Genomic DNA, 9,340 nt, shown 5'->3' with positions numbered 1-9,340 from the left:
TTAATATTTTTTTCCTTGAAGTAAGGTCTTGCTTTAGCCCAGGTTGACCTGGAATTCATGATGTAGTCTCAAGGTGGTCTCCACCTCATGGTGATCCTCCTACCTCTTTGTCTCCCAAGTGCTGGGCTCAAAGGTGTGTGCCACAATGCCCAGCTCTTTAATTTTTATTATTCATGTGAGAGCAGAAAGAGAGAGAATGAGTACACAGCACACCAGGGCCTCTTGCCACTGCAAACTCCAGATACATGTGCCACCCTGTGAATCTAGTCCAACATGGGCACTTGGGAATCAAACCCCTGGCCACAGGCTTTGCAAGCAAGCACCTTCAACTGCTGAGCCATCTCCCAAGCCCCACAGTACTGTTTGTGGACACAACTGTTCACAGGAGTCCTGCATATTTCTTCCATTTACTCCGAGTCCTAGGGCAAGTGACTTCAGCTATCTCATCTTAGTGTTAAAAAAAAAAAAAACTTTGGGGCTGGAGAGGTGGCTTAGTTGTTAACATGTTGGTCTACAAAGCCAAAGGACCCAGGTTCGATTTTCCAGGACCCACATAAGCCAGATGCACAAGGTGGCTAATGCATCTGGAGTTTGCAGTGGCTGGAGGCCCTGGAGTACCCATGCTATTTCTCTCTCTATCTGGCACTTTCTCTCTCTCTCTCTCTTGCTCAAATAAATAAATAAAAATTAAAAAGAGTCCTAATTACTTTTCCTCACATTGAACATCTTTTCACATGTTTATTGGTCTCTTGTACATCTTCTTTGAAGAAATATCTACACAAATCCTTTGCCTACGCTTAAAATGTTTATTTATTTATGTATTTATTTATCTTCAAGCAAAGAGAGAGAAAGGAAGAGAGAGAGAAAGAGAGAGAGAATGAATGAATGGACATGCCAAGACCTTTAACCACTGCAAGCACACTCTGTATAAATGTGCCACTTTGTGCATCTGGCTTTACATGGGTACTGGGGAATTGAACCCAAACCAGCATGGCTTTGCAAGCAAGTAGCTTTAACTGCTGAGCCAGCTCCCTAGCCCATTGAATCAATCTCTCTCTCTCTCAATCTCTCTCTCTCTCTCTCTCAATTTCTCTCTCTCTCTATATATATATGTGTGTGTGTGTGTGTGTGTGTGTGTGTGTGTGTGTGTGTGTGTATAGTTTGCTTGTTTGTTTTTCAAGGCAAGGTCTCACTCTAGTCCAGGCTGACCTGGAATTAACTATGTAGTCTCAGGATGGCCTCAAACTCATGGTGATCCTCCTACCTCTGCCTCCCAAGTGCTGGGATTAAAGATGTGCACCACCACGCCCAGCTTTATCTCTGTATTTTTTTTCTTTATTGATGGTGAGGTGAGAGAGAAAGTGAGGAAGGAGGGAGAGAGAGAAGGGGCGTGCCTGGGCTTCTTGCCTCTGCAGACAAACTCCAGATGCATGTGCCACTGTGTGCATCTGTGCTTTACATGGGTACTGGGAATTGAACCTAGGGTTGCAGGCTTTGAAAGTGCCTTTAACCACTGAGAAATCTCCTCCAGATCCTCAAGCCTTTTATTAAATCCTTTTAAAATTATTTTATTTTTGAGAGAGAGAGAGAGAATGGATGTGCCAGGGCCTTTTGGCCACTGTGAGCAAACTCCAGATGTGTGCGTCCCTTTGTGTGCATGTGTGACATTGCACTCTGGAGTCACTGCATCTGGCTGCATGGGACCTGGAGATTCAAACATGCATTCTCAGGATTCACAGACAAGTGCCTTAACTGCTAAGCTATCTCTCCAGCCCATGAGTTGATTTTTATGTATGATGTGAGGTAGGGGTCTAAATTCATCCTTTTGCATACAAACCACCAAGTATCCCAACATCACTTGTGAAAAAGACTTTTCCCACATTGAATATCTTGATACCCTGTAAGGGATCTTTCTTATTTCTTTTCCCTTCCTCCCTCTCTCTTTCATCCTTTTGCTTTCTTTCTTCCCTCTCTCTCTGACAGAGAGAACTCTGTCTGGTGTCAAGCTCATCATATAGCTGAGGATGACCTTGAACTTGTGATCCTACTGCCTCTACCTACCTTGTTCTGGGAATGTAAGCATTCACCACCACACTCAGCTTTGATCCTGTGTAATCCATGTCTGTGTCTCTGGAGTGTGTCACAGGGACAGGATAGGCATATGGAAAGCATGTTCTTGTGTGTTGTTGTGCCTTATCCTTCTGGGAATTCTCATCTCACATCCCTACCCTTACAGAGCTGCCCCTTCTCCAACCACATGGGGCATCTAGGACTACCAGTTAAAGACCCCTCCACACTATATACCCAAAGTTGGTCCAAAAGTGGCAAATGTTAAGAGTCCTTCCTGGGGCTTTTCTCATTGGGTGGATATGTAGGAGAGACCTCTCTATATTTGGTGGAACAGGTCCAAGGACTGCTACGTGGAGCTGCCTACCACCAATATTCCCGGTAGAGGGAATAGAGTCAACAGGGAGAAGTAGAGAGGAAATGAGACACACATAAGCAAAGGGACTCAAGTCCCTTGATCTAGACAAAATAATCATGCAAAATAAATGAATCCTTTTATTATTTTTCCTGGCTTAATCAATTTTTGTCAATTGTATACCTCAGAAACCTGATTTCTACACAGTTTATATGGCACATCTGCTGAATGAATGGAATAAGTTTGCAAATTAGCATCATTTCCGGTATGCTTGAGGTGGCTTTAAACAAGGTGTGGTGGCACATGCTTTAAATCCCATTACTCAGGGGGCTAAGGTAAGAGGATCGCTGTGATTTTCAAGCCAGCCAGGAGCTACTTAGTTCCAGGTCATCCTGGGACACAGTGAGCCCCTGCTTAAAAAAAAAAAAAAAAAAGGTCAGGGCTGGAGAGATGGCTTAACTATTAAGGCACTTGCCTGCAAAGCCTAAGGATCCAGGTTTGATTCCCCAGTACCCATGGAAGCCAGTTGCACAAGGTGGAAGGTGGTGCATGCATCTGGAGTTCTTTTGCAGTGGCAGGAGGCCCTGGCATGCTCATTCTCCCTTTATATCTGCCTCTTCATCTCTCTGTCATTCCCAAATAAATAAATAAATAATTGTTTTCAAAGATCAAACAAAAGTGCCTGTGTGGTGGCTCATGCCTATAATAGCAGCACTAGGGAGACTGAAGTAGAATGTTTCTATGAGTTCAAGGCCAACTTAGGCTACACAGTGAGTTTCAGGTCGGTCTGGACTAGACTGTGAATGAGAGTGCCTCAAAATAAGGAAGATAAAATAAAAATGAGCCAGGTGTGGTGGTGAATGCCTTTAATCCCAGCATTCTGGGAGGCTGAGGTAAGAGGATCTTGGTGATTTCGAGGGCACCCTGAGACCACATAGTAAATTCCAGGTCAGCCTGGGCTAGAGTAAGACCCTACCTCCAACAACGAATAATAACAACAACAACAACAATGGAGCCTCCAAGGACTGGAGAGATGGCTCAGCAGTTAAGGTGCTTGCCTTAGTTCCCCAGTACACACATAAAGCCAGATGCAGAAAATAGCACATGCATCTGGAGTTTATTTGCAGTGGCTAGAGGCTCTGATACTCCCATACTTCCTGTCTTTGTCTCTGCTTGCAAATAAATAAAAATTAATTTGGCTGAGCATGGTGGTGTATGCCCTTAATCCCAGCATTTAGGAGGCAGAGGTAGGATTGCTGTGAGTTTGAGATCATCCTGAGACTACATAGGGAGTTCCAGGTCAGCCTTGACTAGAGAAAGACCCTACCTCAAAAAAATAAAAAAAAAAAATTAAATTAAAATTAAAAAAAAGAAATGGAAGCCAAAGGAAGGGTAGGACTGCTTACAATGCACTCTTCCAGACACAAAGTGGCCTGGATATCCATGACCTTGCAATGCCTGGTACTACCTACACAAGACCCTCATAATAGGAGGAAAAGATGATGGTATCAAAATAAAAGAGACTAATTGAGAGGGGAAGGGGGTAGGACAGAGTGGATTTGTGAAGGGGAAAGTGGGGGAGGGAAGAGAATTATCAGGGTTTCCTTTATAATTATGAATGTTGTCAATAAAAAAGTGTTAAAATTATAGAAATAGGGGTTGGAGAGATGGTTCATTCAACCACAAATCTACTTTCTGTTCCTGTAAATTTGCCTATTCTGGATACTTTATATAAATGAAATTATATAATTTAATAAAAAAAGAAAAAATGGAGACTCAAGAGTATGAAAGGACCTAGAAATATAGCTCAGTGGTAGAGGAATATTTACCTAGCTTGCATGAGACCCTAGGTTAAATCCTCAGCACTCCAAAAAAGAAAGAAAGAAGAAAAAAAGGAATAAGGATGGGGCTGGGGAAATGGCTTATCAGTTAAGCCTAAGGACTCTGGTTCACTTCTGCAAGACCCACGTAAGCCAGAGGCACAAGGGATTGCATGTGTCTGGAGATTGTTTACAATGGCTGGAGGCCCTGGTGCACCCATTCTCTCTTTCTCTGCCGACTCTCTCTAAGATAAGAAATAAATAATATATATATATATATATTTAAAAAGGAAGAAGGAAACCACATGTATGCTCTTAGTAGTTTTTAGCTGGGTGTGGTGGATCATGTAGATAATCCAAGCACTTGAGAAGTGGAGGCAGGATGAACAGAGCTCAAGGTCACCCTTGGCTACATAGTGAGTTTGAGACCTATCTCAAAAATAATACAAAAAAGAAAGTTCAAGGCTGGGCATGGTGGCGCACACCTTTAATCCCAGCACTCAGGAGGCAGAGATAGGAGGATCACCATGAGTTTGAGGTCACCCTGAGACTCCATAGTGAATTCCAAGTCAGCCTGAGCTACAGAGAGACCCCACCTCAAAAAAAAAAAAAAAAAAAGAAAAGAAAAAAGAAAAAAGAAAGAAAAGAAAGTTCAAGGCCTGCCTGGGAAATTTACTGAGACCCTATCTCAAAATAAAAAGTAAAAAGAGAGAGCTGGAGGGATTTCTCAGTGGTTAAAGGCACTTGCTTGCAAAGCCTGATGGCCTGGGTTCAAACCCCTACTGCCCTTGTAAAAGCACATGCATAGAGTGGTGCATGTATGTGGAGTTTATTGGCAGTTGTAAGAGGCCCTGGTGCAACCATTCTCTTTCTCTCTCTCTACTTGCAAATATCCATCTATCTATCTATCTATCTATCTATCTATCTATCTATCTATCTATCTATCTATCTATCTAAATAGGAAGGGCTGCATGATGGCATACGACTTAAAAAAAATATTTTATTTATTTGAGAGAGAGAAAGAGGCAGAGAGGGGGGAGGGCACACCAGGGCTCCAGCCACTGCAAATGAATTCCAGACACATACACCCCCTTGTGCATCTGGCTTATGTGGATCCTGGAGAATTGAACCGGGATCCTTTGGCTTTGCAGGCAAATGCCTTTACCACTAAGCCATCTCTCCAGCCCCTGTATATGCCTTTAATTCCAGCACTCTGGAGGCAAAGGTGGGAGGATCACTGTGAGTCAGAGGCCAGCCTGGGACTATAGAGTGAGTTCTAGGTCAGCCTGGGCTATAGTGAGATCCTACCTCAAAAAAAAAAAAAAAAAGGAAGGGAGGAAGGAATGTTTTTCCTAGACTAGCTCCAGAGGTAAAGTTCCAGTCAGGGCTGAGTGAGTAGGCACTGAGTGATGGTGTAGAGGCCATCCCAGCAACACTGTACCCTACCTAGCCTGGCCGAAGTCTGTAATGAGCTTCCTATATGTATCTTTGAGATCAGGAAGGTTTCCAGATTGTTAGTTCTTAGCCTTTCCTTGACCTCTCAGTGGCTTTTGTCACTTCCTCCTGATTGAAATACTTTCTTTACTTGGCTGAGAGCCCTCACTTAGCAATCTCTCTTCTCACAAGCTCTCTAGTCTGGTCTCCATGATGGCATTCCCCTGATCTCTCCTGACCCCTAAACAGTCAGAGGAACTTGTCCTGTCTTCTGCTCTCCTTTCTCCTTTGTCCCTCAGCAAGTTTTCCAAGCTTCCTCCTGAACAGGTCTTTCCCCTGGACCCTCCTGTTTTATTTTCACTTAGCAGCCAGAAGGAATAAGGACTAAATAAATCTCTAAAAAGGAAAAAAATAAATTTTTGTTAAACTCTGTGTAGTGGGCCATATCTGTTACCCCAGCACTCAGGAGGCAGAGAGGAAGATTACTTATAAATTCAAAGCCAGCCTGGGCTACAGAGTGAGACCTTGTCTCAAGAAACAAAAAGCAGGCCAGACATGGTGGTGTACAATTTTAATTCCAGCACTCCAGAGGCAGATATAGGAGGATCTCTGTGAGTTCCAAGCCAGCCTGGGATTACAGAGTGAATTCCAGGTCAGCCTGGGCTAGTATGAGACCCTACCTTTAAAAAAAGAAATGTACTTTTAGGCCAGGTGTGGTGGCTCATGCCTTTAATCCCAGCACTTGGGAGGCAGAGGTAAGAGGATCACTGTGAGTTCAAGGCCACCCTGTGACTACATAGTGAGTTCTCGGTCAGCTTGGGCTAGAGTGAGACCCTACCTCAAAAAAAAAAAAAACCCCAAAAAACAAAAAACAAACAAACAAAAAAACAAAACTGGGCTGGAAAGATGGCTTAGCAGTTAAGGTGTTTGCCTGAGAAGCAGAAGGACCCAGGTTTGATTCTCCAGTACCCATGTAAGACAGATTCACAAGGTGGCACATGTGTCTGGAGTTCATTTGCAGTGGGTAGAGGCCATGGTGCACCCATTCTCTCTATATATCTTCTCTGCATTTCTCACAAATAAATCAATAATTTTTAATAAATCAATAATTTCTTTTTGGTTTTTTGAGGCAGGGTCTCACTCGGGTCCAGGCTGACCTGGAATTTACTATGTAGACTCAAGGTGGCCTCGAACTCACAGCAATCCTCCTACCTCTACCTCCCGAGTGCTGGCTGGGATTAAAGGCATGCATCACCATTCTCGGACCTTTTTGTGTTTTGTTTTTGTTTTTCGAGGTAGGGTCTCACTCTAGTTCAGGCTGACCTGGAATTCACTATGTAGTCTTAGGCTGGCCTCAAACTCACAGTGATCCTCCTACTCTGCCTCCTGAGTGCTGGGATTAAAGGCGTGTACCACCATGCCCCGCTTCTTTTTGTTTTGGTTTTGGTTCAATAAAATATTTTTATTTTTATTGATTTATTTGAGACAGAGAGTGAGAGAGAATGGTGCAACAGGGCCCCCAGCTGCTGCAAATGAACTCCAGGCATATGTGCCACCTTGAGCATCTGGCTTACGTGGGGCCTGGAGAATCACACCTGGGTCCTTTGTCTTAGTAGGCAAGAGCCTTAACCACTAAGTCATCTGTCCAGCCCAATTAAAAAAAATTTTTTAATCGTTTTGAAAAAAAATTTTGTTTATTTTTATTTATTTATTTGAGAGCAACAGACAGAGAAAGAGGCAGATAGAGAGAGAGAAAATGGGCGCGCCAGGGCTTCCAGCCACTTCAAATGAACTCCAGATGCATGTGCCCCCTTGTGCATCTGACTAACGTGGGTCCTAGGGAATTGAGCCTTGAACCGGGGTCCTTAGGCTTCACAGGCAAGCGCTTAACCGCTAAACCATCTCTCCAGCCCCCCCTTTTTTTGAGGTAGGATTTCACTCTAGCTCAAGCTGACCTGGAATTCACTCTGTATTCTCAGGGTGGCCTCGAACTCTTGGCAATCCTCCTACCTCTGCCTCCTGAGTGCTGGGATTGAAGGCATGCGCCAGCATGCCTGGCTAAAAAAAATTTTTTAAATCCACTTTTAAAATATATTTTATTTCAGCTGGGTGTGGTGGCACAAGGCTTTAGTCCCAGCACTCATGAGGCTGAGGTAGGAGAATTGCCATGAGTTCTAGGACAGCCTGAGTTAGAATGAGACCCTACCTTGAAAACAAACATAAAAAAAAAAAAATTCACTCTGAGCCTGGTAGCATAGGCATGTAATCTCAGCTATTTATGAGGCGGAGTCACAAAGATCACAAATTTAAGGTCTGCATAGATTGTTACTAGAACATTTTCAGTGCCAGGGATGGTATACTTTCTAGTGAGTTGTTGGCCAGGGAGGTCCCGGATGCACCCAAAACATTACAGGCCATTGTCAAGGTTCTTGGTTTCCCACCAGGAATAGATGGTAAGACCTTATTGCTAAAGACTCCACATACTTGGGCTGCAGGTCACTGAGAAATCCTGCTGGAGCTGAGCTGAAAACCTCCTCCATGTAGACCAGCTGACAGAAAGCTGGAAAAAGCTATGTTGCATGCAGGGACAGAGAAGTCATCAATGGTGGTAAACAGTAGTGTACATTCCAAGCCTTAAGATTGGCCAGCCAGGCCAAATATGTCTGTCATGGGGGAAAGCAGCAGCTCTGTAATTGGACAGGAAGCCTGCTCCATGAGAGGGAATACATGCCTGATACTGAAAACCTAGTCAAAAGCCTGTGGTGGGGGAGGTATGAGCCCTAGAGAAGTAACAACTGCTGTTGTCTGGATAAATGCATATATTATGCTCACCAAGCTGCTCTGTAAGCACTTTTTTTTTTTTCGAGGTAGGGTTTGTCTAGTCCAGGCTGACCTGGAATTCACTATGTAGTCTCAGTCTTGAACTTGTGGTGATCTGCCTACCTCTGCCTCCAGAGTGCTGGGATTAAAGGTGTGCACCACCACACTTGGCTTGTAAGTAAGCATTTTTCTTTTTTTTTTTTTAAATTTTTATTTATTTATTTAAGAGCGACAGACACAGAGAGAAAGACAGATAGAGGGAGAGAGAGAGAATGGGCGCGCCAGGACTTCCAGCCTCTGCAAAGGAACTCCAGACACGTGCGCCCCCTTGTGCATCTGGCTAACGTGGGACCTGGGGAACCGAGCCTTGAACCGGGGTCCTTAGGCTTCACAGGCAAGCGCTTAACCGCTAAGCCATCTCTCCAGCCCGCATTTTTCTTAATGTTTATACCTGTATATTAATGCTACTCTCACTTTTGGTTAGAGAGCCTTCTCTTTTCAGATGGTGGTGACTCAAAAGTCACCATAGTGCTGAGAAGAAATGACAGTGGAGGGCTGGAGAGATGGTTTAGCGGTTAAGGTACTTGCCTGCAAAGCCAAAGCGCCCAGGTTTGATTCCCTGGGACCTACATAAGCCAGATGCACAAGGGGGTGCTCGCGTCTGGAGTTCATTTGCAGTGGCTGAAGGCCCTGGCACACCCATTCTTTCTCTCTCTGCCTATTTCTCTCTCTCTCAAATAAATAAGAAGAAAAAGAAAAAGAAATGACAGTGGAGTGTTCAGCACTGAGACATCTCTATCAACCTTCCCAAGGATCAAGGTCCATTGAGGAAGAGGTAGTAGAA

This window comes from Jaculus jaculus, chromosome 1, assembly GCF_020740685.1.
Source record: "Jaculus jaculus isolate mJacJac1 chromosome 1, mJacJac1.mat.Y.cur, whole genome shotgun sequence".
Taxonomy (NCBI): domain Eukaryota; kingdom Metazoa; phylum Chordata; class Mammalia; order Rodentia; family Dipodidae; genus Jaculus; species Jaculus jaculus.
The sequence above is the reverse complement of the archived record's forward strand: the minus strand, read 5'-3'. Positions refer to the sequence as shown.